The sequence below is a fragment of the Taudactylus pleione genome, unplaced genomic scaffold (genome assembly GCF_031769625.1).
Source record: "Taudactylus pleione unplaced genomic scaffold, aTauple2 ptg000313l, whole genome shotgun sequence".
Classification (NCBI taxonomy): Eukaryota; Metazoa; Chordata; class Amphibia; order Anura; family Myobatrachidae; genus Taudactylus; species Taudactylus pleione.
In genome coordinates, this window is record NW_028284714.1 from 1304879 (window position 1) to 1320283 (window position 15405).

Here is a 15405-nt window from a genome sequence, read left to right on the forward strand (position 1 = left end):
ACAACATAAGGGTGGGTGGGAGGGCCCAAGGACAATTCCATCTTGCACTTCTTTTTTTTCTTTGCATTATGTACAGTTTGGGGCCAAGTTTTTCTAACTGCCATCCTGTCTGCCACTGCAGTGTCACTCCTAGATGGGTCACGTGTTTGTGCCGCCCACTCGTGTCGCTTAGCATAGTCATCCAGCTACCTCGGTGCAACCTTTTGGACATGAAAACACTATTGTGAGGTGTGAGGTGTTCAGAATAGACTGGAAATGAGTGGAAATTAAGGTTATTGAGGTTAATAATAGCATAGGAGCAGAGAAACCAACAAATTCTGTGATTTTAGCTGTTTTTATGCTTTTTAAAAAAAAAATACAGATCCAAAACACAAAACCCAGAACCCAAAACACGGAAGGGTGGTTTTGGCAAAACCAATCCAGATCCAAAACACGAAGAAAGATCCAGATCCAAAACCAAAACACAAAACACGAAAAGTGGCCGGTGCACACCCCTAATTATTACGCTGATACTGTGGATTGCCCTGACATGTATATGCATTACACAGGCAGGTTACAACTCCCAGCAGTCTTTGCAACTGCTCAAGAGGTCAGGCGCACAATGTCACATGAGTGTGTCAGGTGGTAATGCAAGTAACAGTTGGAGGTGGCAGTTGATCAGGGCAGAGCTGAGGTAACCTCTAGGGAAAGAGGAGCTGCACTGCTGAAGTGCTGACTGACAGAATGGCTGGGTGTGAGCACTGCAGTGTGATGGAGACCAGAATTGTGTGAGGTGGGGATTCTGGAGGTACAGACCAGATAGAGCTGGGATCTAAGACTGGCCACCCCTTCTTGCCAGACAGGCATCCAGCTGTGTCCCTGCTGCTGACGGCACATCAAGGCAGACCCAGGGAGGTGGCTGCATAACTGGGGGCAGACCCTGGTGAGACACTAATAAGAGTCCTGGCTTCCATAGACTGGCAGCCTGAAAGTGTTGCTGAGCTGAAAACAAGGAATCAGTGAGTACTGCTGAGATAGATAGTGCTGAGCTCCAGCTGTACCTCAGGAGTGGGTTATACCTATACAGAGCAGCACAGACAGTGGCAGCTCTCACTTTCTGTGTACAATGAAATCTGCATTACCAGACTATCACAGGAGGACAATCCCTAAAGTCACCCATACTCACCAGAACATAATTACAAAGGAGTCCACATAACCCGGGTAGTAGATTTCCCATATACAGTATGTGCACCAACATTTAAAACTGGTCAGGGGACATTCTTAGAGAGTTATAAATATTTTGTGTGGGTACATTGCCTATATCTTATATGTTAACTATTAGTACAGCAAGATAATGTACAGTATGGTTGTCAACTTAGTAACTGGAAGTAGTCATTCCTGAGAATTGGTGATGTGATATAAATGTAAAGTATTGCATAAATATATTATATTGTGCTATATATTGTGATATATATTTAAGTGTTGTTGCTAACTGTGTGCTTAAGGAGACCAAGAGTTGTTGAAGAGTTCCAACTTAGTAAAGTGAACACTATTTTATTTATCGTGTCATTTATTGTGTTGTTGTTTGGGAACCACCTACCTCTCTGCTGTGGTGTGGAAAACTAGAAGAAACAGGTACAACTAGAATGGTGAGAAATTACTCATCAATAGATGCTACTTTGGGGTATCACATTGTTGGCGTCTGCGAACAGGATCAACTACAGAGTCAAAAGCAGGTGGCTCCCTTCCATGTAAATACAAGATGTCACAGTCAGAGCAACAACCCTTCGCTGCATCAGTTGGTCAAGGAGATGGACCCAGTCAAGGAACTCCTTCCATAGCAACCGTTTCACCTATAACCATGCCTTATTACTTCGGAGCTCCTTGGTTGCCGAGTTATTCAGGAGATTCTCACATACCCGAGACAGGAGACCTTCCAGAGTTCAAATGTAAAATGCGGTCATTGTTCCGCTTATATTGCTTGACGGAGCCTCAGAAAATAGAAGTACTTCTTGGACAATTGAGTGGCCTTGCTCTAAGAGAGGTAAATTCTTGGCCGAGTAGTGAGAGAAGCACGGTTGAGCAAATTCTAGATCGGCTAACCACTATCTTTGAAACAAAATCGATTTCGGAATTAAAAATTAATTTTTATGCCCAAAAACAGAGACATGGGGAATCGATACGAGATTTTGCCCTTGGGCTTCAGGAAGCCTTGAAAGCCATTCATCAGACAGATGAAGATGAGGTCCGGCAAGCCGACAAGACTCTGATAGAACAATTTATTGAAGGCATCAGGGGAGAAATAATAAAAACCCAATTGCGACTTCTTCGGCTGCAAGCCCCACAAGATTAATTTTTAGACTTTAAAGAAATGGCTATCCAGTTAATAGGCCCTAACAATGTCTTGGAACACCAATATCGAGAGTCTTTTCCAGTCACAGTAACTCAGGGAATCCAGCAGGGTTTCATAGATCTAATTGAGGTATTAAGTAGCCACTTAGCGGATTTTACTAAAGAATTGCGAGCTTGGAAAAAAGAACAAAAAAAAAATTGGGAAAACCGGAGGAGTGAGCAAAGGGCTTTTGGAAGTAATTGGAGGAACTCACCAAGGATGAAAAGGTAGCCAAAAGATCAATTCAATCCACAGCGAAGACCATTTTATCATGGATGTCATAGAAGCAGGCATATAGAACGACAGTGGCCTCAAGAGGATTTAAAATACAAAGACCTGAGGCTGAGGACCAGCCCTCAGGAAGAAGAGAGAATAGATCCACCTTTGGAAGAAGAACAACCCAAAAATGCAGGTAAAAAAACAGTATTGCAGAGCCAGGTTAAAGTGGTCAGTGTGCCACATGCTAGCAATGTTCCATGAACGAGCACAAGGAAAATTTTGGGTAAAGTTGTGTGGTTCAGTGTACAACGTGGGTATGGCTTCATAAACCGAGCAGACACTAAAGAAGATGTATTTGTACACTATACTGCAGTTAAGAAGAACAACCCCAGGAAGTACCTCCGCAGTGTGGGAGATGGAGAGATAGTTGAGTTTGATGTGGTGATTCGAGAGAAGGGTGTCAGAGCTGCTAATGTAACTGGTCCTGGTGGTGTTCCAGTCCAAGGCAGCAAATATGCAGTAAATTGCAATCATTATTGGCGTTACCCACGTTTCAGAGGTCCTCCACATAACTATCAATACAATGATTATAAAGAGAGACCAGAAGACGTTGAAAGTGTGGCAAAGGGAGAGGATGATAATCCACAATGGCCATACCAGAGGCATCACTACCCACTATGCTATCCAGGAAGACCATATAAACACAAACAACAATATCCCGACGTTCCAGAGCAAAGTGAATTGTTGGGAAGAACAGTTGGGCAAAATGTAGAGGAACATGGTAAAATGATGAAGCAGAGTCTACAGAGAATTGTCCAACCACAACCTCCTTCAGAGCCATTATGTCAGATTAAACCCAGGATGGATGACACCCATTATAGAATGGCCCACCATAATCAACCAGATATGTGTGCTGCTAATTGTAAAGAAGACACTGAAAGTGCTATCGACTCAGCCACAGCGGAGAGGTTGGGGTCCCTGAACCAAATTGCTTAGATTCTATTATACAGAAGAGTGAATCTATTATTATTGAGGAACCATATATTTCAAACAAAGAGCCCTTAATGTCTGTACCATCAGAGTATAAATTCCCAGACCATGAATATACGGAAATATGTTCCAGTGAGATAGCATTCATTTTGCAGGGGTTTTTGGGAAAGTCGGGAAAGAGGAACAAAGGTACTAGGCGTATTCAGTATACACACTAGCCTGTAAACATTTGTCTTTAGAAGTTAATATTTTTACAAAAATAAGATGTAAATAGTTTTACTTGTAAGAAAAAAAAATGTAAAAGACTGTTGCATGTTGGAATCTATATGTTACAGCGTGAGGACACGCATATTTTCAGCGGGGAAGTATGTAATACCCGGCTATGCGTATTATTACGCTGATACTGTGGATTGCCCTGACATGTATATGCATTACACAGGCAGGCTACAACTCCCAGCAGTCTTTGCAACTGCTCAAGAGGTCAGGCGCACAATGTCACATGAGTGTGTCAGGTGGTAATGCAAGTAACAGTTGGAGGTGGCAGTTGATCAGGGCAGAGCTGAGGTAACCTCTAGGGAAAGAGGAGCTGCACTGCTGAAGTGCTGACTGACAGAATGGCTGGGTGTGAGCACTGCAGTGTGATGGAGACCAGAATTGTGTGAGGTGGAGATTCTGGAGGTACAGACCAGATAGAGCTGGGATCTAAGACTGGCCACCCCTTCTTGCCAGACAGGCATCCAGCTGTGTCCCTGCTGCTGACGGCACATCAAGGCAGACCCAGGGAGGTGGCTGCATAACTGGGGGCAGACCCTGGTGAGACACTAATAAGAGTCCTGGCTTCCATAGACTGGCAGCCTGAAAGTGTTGCTGAGCTGAAAACAAGGAATCAGTGAGTACTGCTGAGATAGATAGTGCTGAGCTCCAGCTGTACCTCAGGAGTGGGTTATACCTATACAGAGCAGCACAGACAGTGGCAGCTCTCACTTTCTGTGTACAATGAAATCTGCATTACCAGACTATCACAGGAGGACAATCCCTAAAGTCACCCATACTCACCAGAACATAATTACAAAGGAGTCCACATAACCCGGGTAGTAGATTTCCCATATACAGTATGTGCACCAACATTTAAAACTGGTCAGGGGACATTCTTAGAGAGTTATAAATATTTTGTGTGGGTACATTGCCTATATCTTATATGTTAACTATTAGTACAGCAAGATAATGTACAGTATGGTTGTCAACTTAGTAACTGGAAGTAGTCATTCCTGAGAATTGGTGATGTGATATAAATGTAAAGTATTGCATAAATATATTATATTGTGCTATATATTGTGATATATATTTAAGTGTTGTTGCTAACTGTGTGCTTAAGGAGACCAAGAGTTGTTGAAGAGTTCCAACTTAGTAAAGTGAACACTATTTTATTTATCGTGTCATTTATTGTGTTGTTGTTTGGGAACCACCTACCTCTCTGCTGTGGTGTGGAAAACTAGAAGAAACAGGTACAACTAGAACGGTGAGAAATTACTCATCAATAGATGCTACTTTGGGGTATCACAGATACAGGTAAGTCGATTCTGCTATTCGCCACCTCACAGTCGCGAATAGTAACTGCATCAAATTCCTGAAAATTCATAATTTTCGGAATTTGATGAATACCACAATTTCCACATCCCCATACTAATGTATGGGGAGTGTGGAAATTAACGCAGGGGAACTTAGCAAGGAGATATCTGTGATATCTCCTGTGCTAAGTCTGTTCATGAATACCAAAATAACATTATTTAAGGAAAATGTCCTTAAAAACATTATTTTAGTGTTGATGAATAGGCCCCTGTGTGAGACAGTGTGTGTGAGACTGCATGTATGAGACTGTGTGTGTGTGAGACTGTGTGTGAATCTATTCATGGGATGTGTGTGAGACTGTGTGTGTGACTGTGTGTATGAATCTATTCATGGGGTGTGTGTGTGACTGTGTGTATGAATCTATTCATGGGATGTGTGTGAGACTATGTGTGACTGTGTGTGTGAATCTATTCATGGGATGTGTGTGTGAGACTGTGTGTGTGTGTGACTGTGTGTGTGAGACTGTGTATATGAATCTATTCATGGGATGTGTGTGTGACTGTGTATGAATCTATTCATAGGATGTGTGTGTGAGACTGTGTGTGTGAATCTATTCATGGGATATGTGTGTGTGTGACTGTGTGTATGAATCTATACATGGGATGTGTGTGTGTGTGTGTGTGTGACTGTGTGTATGAATCTATTCATGGGATGTGTGTGAGACTGTGGACCTCATTCAGAGTCGGTCAAAGTGGCCGCACGGTCATACGCGAAAAGGGGCCGTATATTCAAATGATTCCCTCGCAAGTTGCATCGCTAAGTTCAGATCGGTAGTTGGCCGACCAAGAGGAGGAAGCGGTCGGAAGACAAAAAAATACGCCCCCTTCTCGTACGCATTGCACGTCATCTCCGGGCATATAAGGATTAATCGAGACCATCGGCAACCATCGAAACTGGTCGTAGAGCTTAAGGTTGACCATACCCTCTCTTAAGCTCTACGATCATGTCAGGGTAAAAACCTCCCATATCACATGTGCCATGACGCTACTTTGTTAATTATGCACTCCCATAAACCGTATGCACTCCCATAAAACGCCATTCGCATAATGAGGCACGCCTGCGTTCGGATCTCCACTCCCCCGTTTTCAAGCACCTTCCCCTGTTACCACCCACAAACGCCTCAATCTGTCACTCAAACTACCGACCTGGCTGTGTTCAAGGAGAGAGAAATTTCTGATCGTAGCGGCTAGTTTGCACACGCGCATTGCGAACTGTACGCATGCGCAGTATAGCGAACATCGGTGGCGTACGACCGTGCGGCCGCTTCGACCGACTCTGAATGAGGTCCTGTGTGTGTGTGAGACTGTGTGTGTGAATCTATTCATGGGATGTGTGTGTGCGACTGTGTTTGTGTGTGAATCTATGCATATAAATGAATGTGTGTGTGTGGGGGGGAATCTATTAATGTCAATATGGCAGGGTAGAGATGTATTAATGTCAGTGGGGGAGCTAGGGCGTCAGCTTATAGGAATATATACGCCCAAAGGTGGAGTTAGACACGCCCTTAGGGTGGAGCAGACCATGCCCCCACAATGGCGCGCCGCACTGCGCGCGACGCATTCTGCAGCCATCTGCAATCTCCCTCAAAGTCATTTTCAAAAGTAAGCAAGTATGATACAGTGCCTAATAAATGCTCTGGAAACAAGGCCTGAAGCAAAAAACACCCACTGGATTTTCTAGAATAAAAAAAAACAGGCTCATAGATGAATATCAGTGCAGAAAATAAATTACACAGGATAACATGGACAGTGACACAGAAAAGCCCATTCAGTTACAGATACCCAATTACATAATAAGGAAACAAGAGCAGATATAAGAAAAGTGGACATTTAAAGAAAAACTGCTCAATATGGCAGCAGAAACTATCTTTAAAATGTCTAAGCAGAGAGTAAAAACTACACTCAGACATATACACAAACAAGTGGAATGACAGTAACTCATCTGACCAATAGTTGGTATATTCTGTAGATTCAGGAGCAACAAGTCACATGACAAATGACAGAGATTACTTCACTGAGCTTGACATGAATCATAAAGAAGCAATCTATGTTGCAGTTAGTACCAATATTGCTGCGAAAGGTATAGGGCACGGCGGTGTCACCTGGTGCGGGGAGCCGCGTGCCACCGAAAAGAAGCATGGCCTTGCAGGATGGGGGCGTGGCCTCATGAGACTGGGCAGTGGCCTTGCAGCCCGAACCCCGGTGGTCCCGTTCTTGCTGCTGGAGGGGGGGTGCAGGATGTGCCTTGTTGCAGTCCCGGCTTCCTTACAATGTCAGGAGCTGAGTGCTGAACTTAATGCAACAGTGCAGCACTTGGCTCCTGTCACTGAAGGGGGGTCTGCACCTTGGTGTCACCCCTCGTTGGGTGACACCCGGGTGCGGCCCGCACCCCCCGCACCCCCCTTGTGATGCCACTGGGGCACGGTCTGCTCATATGTTCTACTATTAATGGCAGTAAGTAACCAATGCTAGTAAAATATGTATTACAGTGTATGTTCCTAGATTGGAAGGTGGACTATTATCTGTAAGGTACTTGGTGGCTAAAAGACTTACTGTAAAATGATAAGATAATGTGCATTATTCATAATGGAAGAAAAGTAATCACTATAAGCATGCCCAGACACACTGACCATATTCATGTGTGGCACAGACAATTAGGACACAAACACCCAGACAGCATTAAAGAATTCAAAATGAGAGACCTAACAAAGGATCTCACAGTATCAAACTTTTCAACAACCATGAGGTGTGAATGCTGTATAAAATAGGGGTGTGCACCGGCCACTTTTCGTGTTTTGGTTTTGGATCTGGATCTTTTTTCGTGTTTTGGATCTGGATTGGTTTTGCCAAAACCACCCTTCTGTGTTTTGGGTTCTGGGTTTTGTGTTTTGGATCTGTATTTTTTTTTAAAAAAACATAAAAACAGCTAAAATCACAGAATTTGTGGGTTTTTCTGCTCCTATGCTATTATTAACCTCAATAACCTTAATTTCCACTCATTTCCAGTCTATTCTGAACACCTCACACCTCACAATAGTGTTTTTATATCCAAAAGGTTGCACCGAGGTAGCTGGATGACTATGCTAAGAGATACGAGTGGGCGGCACAAACACGTGGTCCATCTAGGAGTGACACTGCAGAGGCAGACAGGATGGCAGTTTGAAAAACTAGGTCCCAAACAGTACATAATTCAAAGAAAAAAAAGAGGTGCAAGATGGAATTGTCCTTGGGGCCTCCCACCCACCCTTATGTTGTATAAACAGGACATGCACACTTTAACAAAGCAATCATTTCAGCGCCAGGGTCTGCCACACGACTGTGGCTGAAATGATTGGTTCGTTTGGGCCCCCACAAAACAAGCTGGCAATTAATCTGTCCCTGCACAAACTGGCTCTACAGAGGCAAGATGTCGTCCTCATCCTCCTCATCCACCGATTCCTCACCCTCTTCAGTGTTGTGTACATCCTCATCCTCACAGAGTATTAATTCATCCCCGCTGGAATCCACCACCACAGGTCCCTCTGTACGTTCTGGAGGCTGGTCTCCCTGGAAGAGTTGATAATTCATTTTATGAACATCATCTTCTCCACATTTTGTGGAAGCAACCTCCTACACCTTTCGCTAACAAGGTTCCCGGCTGCACTAAACACTCTTTCGGAGTACACACTGGAGGGGGGGCAACTCAGGTAAAATAGAGCCAGTTTGTACAGGGACCTCCAAATTGCTTATTTTTCCTGCCAGTACAGGTACGGACTGTCTGACATGCCTACTTGGATGCTGTCACCGATGTAATCCTTTAACAGACAGATGCACACTTGTCACTGCTGCTTTAAGGATGCAGGTGCGGCTACAGCCCACACATTTCACAAAGACAGAAAAAAAAAGAAGAATATTTTTATTGTTTGTGGAGCACACTTTGAGGGTTACACCACCCTTTAACAGACAGACACATGCTTGTCGCTGCTGCTTTGAGGACAGTATCATATGCAGTGACAGTAGACTTGTCCGAAATTGTTGGCACGTCCTTCAGTCCGGACCAGATGTCCAAACCGGCCCTTGACTTATGACACAGGCGCACGCTTGGCGCTGCTACTGTGTTGATGCACATGCGGCTACATCGCACACAAGTCACAAACACATAAAAAAAATAGTTTTTTATTTTTTGGAGCACTTTGAGGGTTACACCACCCTTTAACAGACAGATGCACGCTTGTCGCTGCTGCTTTAAGGATGCAAGTGCGGCTACAGCCCACACAATTCACAAAGACAGAAAAAAAAAGAAGAATTTTTTTATTGTTTGTGGAGCGCACTTTGAGGGTTACACCACCCTTTAACAGACAGACGCACACTTGACGCTGCTGCTTTAAGGATGCAGGTGCGGCTACAGCTCACACATTTCACAAAGAGAAAAAAAAAGAAGAATTTTTTTATTGCTCGTGGAGCGCGCTTTGAGGGTTACACCACCCTTTAACAGACAGACTCACGCTTGTCGCTGCTGCTTTAAGGATGCAGGTGCGGCTACAGCCCACACATTTCACAAAGAGAAAAAAAAGAAGAATTTTTTTATTGTTTGTGGAGCGCACTTTGAGGGTTACACCACCCTTTAACAGACAGACGCACACTTGTCGCTGCTGCTTTGAGGATGCAGGTGGAATCTAGATGGGATTTGGAACCGGGGACACACTACCTCCATCAATTGTCTAAATCCCACTGCACTAATGGCGGATACCGGACGCACGTCTAACACCAACATAGCAGTCAAGGCCTCAGTTATACGTTTTGCTTCAGGATGACTGCTGTCATACTTCATCCTCATCGCTAGGGACTGTTGGAGGGTCAATTGTTTAGTAAAAGAAGTGGTGTTCCTACTTCCTCTCTGGGATGATGAACAACTCCCAGCAGCAGCAACAGCACTAGGAGGAAGTGGTTCTTGATCTTTCCCTATTTTATTTTTATCGAAGAAAGTTTGGTCCTCCATTTATGTTATATTGATATATACGTGTGGCTAAGGCGCACACAAACACAGAAAATATTTTTTTATTTTTGCTGGAGAGTAGTGCACTTTGTGGGTTACACCACCCTTTAAGAAATGAGCCAGCCGGCTCTTTACTTATGGGACACAGGCGCACGCTTGGCGCTGCTCCTTTGTTGATGCACGTGCGGCTACTGCGCACACAATTCACAAACACAGAAAATATTTTTTTATTTGGTTTGGAGTGAACTTTGGGGGTTACAGCACCCTTTAACGGTCAAGCCAGCCGGCCCTTTACTTATGACACAGGCGCACGCTTGGCACTACTTTGTACACTAATACAGCCCTAACTCCCACCCTCCCTCTTCACTGTCCACAGCCGAGTGAGAAAATGGCGCCGACGTGGGTACCTTATATAGGATTCAAAACCCGCGAGACCCGGAAGGCGGGATGATGACGTTTTGCCTCGATTTCAGATCCGAGTCTGGCGGGAAAAGTCGAGCCTGACTCGGATCGGCCTCGGATCGGGGGGGCTCGGATTTCAGAAATCCGAACCCGCTCACCCCTAGTATAAAAGCAAAAGTCACAAGAATAACAATCCCAAAACAAAGAGAGAGTAGAGCATTGAGACCACTTGATCTCATACACAGCAACGTGTGTGGCCCAATGGATGTGTGCTCACCAGGAGGTAACAGATATATAGTGACTTTCAATTCAGATACACAGTCACTTACCCATACTTACCGACATTTCACTCCCTTCTTCTGGGAGGGAGCTGTGGGCATTGTCGGCAGGGGGCAGGTCTCTGCAAAAGGGGGCGTGGCCAGGCGATTACGTGAATTTGGGGGCGGAGCATGGGGGAGTGACATCTCGATTGCGTCATTGTGGCTTCACCCCCTCTTCACAGTGCCATTATTAAAGGCATTGTGAGGCAGGGGGTGGGGCCGTGATGATGAGATTTAGTGCAAATCGAGTCACTGGCCCATCCGCTGCCGAGATTTAATCTGAAAAGTGCAGGGGGGTAGGCGGGTCGCTGGAGCCTGGGAGGCTTGCCTGCCTTTCCAGGGGGGCCGGGAGTGGCACCTGATTTTCGGGCGGCTCCCGGCCGAATCGGGAGGGTAGGCAAGTATGCACTTACATGATTCAAAACAAAGTTGAAGTACTGAACAAGATACAGGATTATGTAACAATGATAAGAAAAACATTTCAAAGAAATCCACTTGCATTTTGTAGAGACAACGGAGGTGAATTCACAGGACACAAAGTAGTGCACTTTCTAAGGCAACTCATAGAGCACCACAAAACAGTACAATATACACCAGAACAGAATGGGGTAGCTGAGAGAAAGAATGAACAGAACTCTGGGCCTGATTCAGCTTTGGGAATAGAGCGAGAATTAGCACTTACAGTAACTGTGTACCTGATTAAACCATGTTGCAATGCAAGGGGTATAAATTCATAATTTTTTTTAGCATGTAGTGTAAATACTGACTGCTTTTGTATGTAGCCGACAAATACTGCACAGCTTTATTATTACACTGCACTTTAGATGTCAGTTTGGACACCTCCCTCCCAAATCTAAATGTCTCTGCGCATTTTAAATCTCCCCCACCTGCAGTGCAGCATGGGTTCACCAAGATGAACAGTTAAGTGCTAAATCTCACTCTATTTCCTAAGCTGAATCAGGCCCTCTGACTGAAATGATCAAATACATGTTAACTGTTTCAGGACTACCTGAAAATATTGGGGTGAAGCCACAATGATAGCCACTTTATTTACTGACCAGACTATTCTCCAGAACAGTGGATAAAACTATGTATGTATGGCAAGAAACTCAGTATGAAATATATTAGAGTTTTCGGATGTAAAGTATTTGTCTACATTCCTGCAGAAACTATACAGTAAACTGCAGAACTGGGCAGTGGATGGGATTCTTGTATGGTATAGTGAATGTTCGAAGGATACAAAATCTTAAATTCAAAATCAGAAAAAGTAATTATAAGCAATAGTGTGACATTTGTTGTGGAACTGAGAAATGTTGTTATGATCCCAGCAGATCTGAATAAAGAGAACACTAACTCTAAAGATTACCATCAAGACAGCCATTAAACAAGAGATTGAAATCAGCAGCAATGAGAGCATGGCAGGTGAAGTAAGGCACTCAACCAGAGAAAACAAACGTAAAACACCTGTGCGCCTGTTGTATAAAGTTAACACAATCAATATACATGAACCCACATCCTGGGAAGAAATATCTGACTTACCAGAAAGGGAAGCTGACAAATGGATAGAAGCAGCAAAATAAGAAATTAAATTCATGCAAGATAACCTGACATGGATTCTAACTGTACTCCAAGCAGGAAGAAAATCTGGAAAAAGAAGTCAGAGATTATTTAGAATGATGGGTCTTGTGTATTAAGCATCATATGTTGAGAAGGGGTTTTGAGATATGACAACAGACTGAGATTTAAGGGTCTATGTACTAAGCCTTGGAGAGAGATAAAGTGGATGGAGCTAAAGTACCTACCAATGAGCTCCTAACTGTTATTTTGCAAACACAGACTGTAATTTTTATTATTATTATTATTATTATTATTATTATTATTATTATTATTATTATTATTATTATCCTTTATTTATATGGCACCACAAGTGTTCCACAGTGCCTTACAAAGTACATAGACAAATAAGTGAACAAGAAACCAGTGACTAAAAGTACAAAACAATGCAGGACAAGGACATGGTTTAAACATATTGCTGCATTAGTGATCACAAAACTTAAATAAACAACAGGGCGTAAGCAACCAAGTGTTAAGTGTCAGAGTGAGGAGTAGATGAAAGTATAAGTAAGGAGAAGCACAAGAGGGTAGAGGGCCCTGATCATGAGAGCTTACATTCTAAAGGGGCTGGGCAGAGAAAAAGGCATGACTGAAATGGGGTAGATTTGGAGGAAGGAGTATGTAGCAGTGCATTAGGATGAGAGCTGGAAGGGTCTTGAGAGCCCATTTGAAGATTTGTAGAGAGGTGGAGAGTCTGAGCGGGAGAGGTAGAGAGTTCCAGAGGTTGGGAGCAGCATGGGCAAAATCATGGAGACGGGAGTGGGAGAAAGTAATTAGTTGGCAGGAGAGGCGGCGTGCATTTGTTGAGAAAAGAAATGTAAATGGGAGAGGAATGGGTAAGGGCTTTGTAAGTGCATGTAAGAACCTTAAATTGGGTTCTAAAGGGGAAGGGGAGCCAGTGGAGGTCTTGTAGAGGAGGGGAGGTAGATGTAGAACAGTTGGAGAGAAGGATGAGTAAAGCAGCAGCATTGAGGACAGATTGGAGTGGAGAGAGGCGGGAGTCAAAGAGGCCAGATAGGAGGAGGTTACACTAGTCCACTCTATAGTTGACCAGTGAGTAGATAAGGGTTTTAGTAGCATCCTGGTTGAAAAACGGTCTGATCTTGGAATTCTTTTTGAGATGGAAATGGCAGGACTGCAAGAGATGGTGCATGTGTGGTTTGAAGGAGAGGGAGGAGTCCAGATAACTCCAAGGCAGTGCACTTTGGGGCTAGAGGAGATAGTTGTGCTGTCAATTGATAATGAAATTGTGGAAAGTGAGGTTATGTGGGAGGTTGGGAAGATGACCAGCTCATTCTTATACATATTAAGTTTAAGAAAGTGCTGGGACATACAGAAAGAGATAGCAGAGAGACAGTTGGAGATACAAGTGAGGAGAGAGGGTGAAAGGTCAGGGGATTAAAGGTAAATCTGAGTATCATCAGCATAGAGATGATATTGGAGGTCAAAAGAGCTGATGAGTTTACCTAGAAAGGAAGTATAGAGGGAGAATAGGAGAATTCCAAGAACAGAACCTTGTGGAACATCTACTGTAAGTGGAAGAGGGGGGAAGAGGAGTCATGAGAGGAGACAGAAAAGAGACAGTTAGGAGACGGCAGAGTCACGTAGACCAAGTGAGTGAAGGATTTGCAGGAGGAAAGGGTGGTCCACAGTTTCAAAAGCAACAGAGAGGTTGAGGAGAATGAGCAGAGAGTAGTGGTCCATGGATTTGGCAGCAAGGAGGTAATTGCTGACTTTCGTGTTTCAGGGCAGTTTCAGTGGAGTGGAGAGGATGGAAACCAGCTTGGAAAGGGTCGAGGGAGTGGGAGGAAAGAAAGGAGATAAGGTGATTGTAAACAATATGCTCAAGGACTTTGGAGACAAAAGGGAGGAGAGAGATGGGTCAGTAGTTGGAGATAGTGTTAGAATCAAGGGTAGGTTTTTTAAGACTGGGGAAGACCAGGCCATGTTTGAATGCAGAAGGGACAGTGCCAGATGAGAGGGAGAGATTGAGGTAGTGGAGGAGACATGAAGGGATAGGGTCCTGGGGCGAGGTGGAAGGTGGGGAGAATTGGATGATGGCCATGACTTCCTCTCCAGATACAGGGGAGAAAGATTACAGAGTTGGTAAGATGGGTGGGGAGTGGTGAGCTGAGAAAGTAGAGGGTTCAGTGTTGAGGGTCTGGTTAGACAAGATATCCTAATGTAAGCTGTAATTTTTAGATGTAAAGTAAGTGGAAAAGTCAATGGCAGAGAGCAAGGAGGGGAAATGAGGAGGGGGTGGACAGAGGAGGGAGTTGAAAGTAGCGAAGGATGCTGGGGATTTGATGACTGGGAGGAAATTAGGTTTTTGTAATATGACTATTTAGAGAGGATAAGGTCAGCACTGTAGGATGAGAGTATACATTTGAAATGGAGGAAGTTTGCCGTAGGTCGAGATTTTCTCCACTGTCGCTCAGCAGTTCATAGACACTTATGCAGGTATCTGGTGCATTTGGAATGCCAGGGATGGGGTGTGGATCTGCGTGGGTGAGTAGTGATCACCGGAACAACAGAGTCAAGAGCAGAAGTAAGAGAGGCATTGTATAGGGAGGTGGCTTGTTCAGGGCAGAAGAAAGAGGATAGGGGAGAGAAAAAGTCAAGCAGGGAGGAAAAAGAAACAGTGTTATTAGCCTCTTAGTGATGGTGGCCTTAGGAGGTAGAAAAGAGGAAGGAGAGAGGGATATGTTAAAAGAGAGAAGGTGATGGTCAGAGAGGAGAAATGGGGAATTGGAGTAATGATATATATCACAACAGTGAGTGCAGACCAGATCAAGTGAGTGGCCACTCACATTGGAGGGTGAAGTGTAAATCATGTAGGGCCATCCTGACTATGCGGCTGACAACCCCATGCAGCGATGATGCGGC

The 15405-nt window shown here is 44.2% G+C and overlaps 1 pseudogene; it reads left to right on the forward strand.

The window, feature by feature from the left end:
- The first annotated feature begins 1741 nt into the window (after positions 1-1741).
- LOC148510682 (uncharacterized) overlaps positions 1742-15405 on the forward strand; it is a 64622-nt pseudogene continuing 50958 nt past the window's right edge.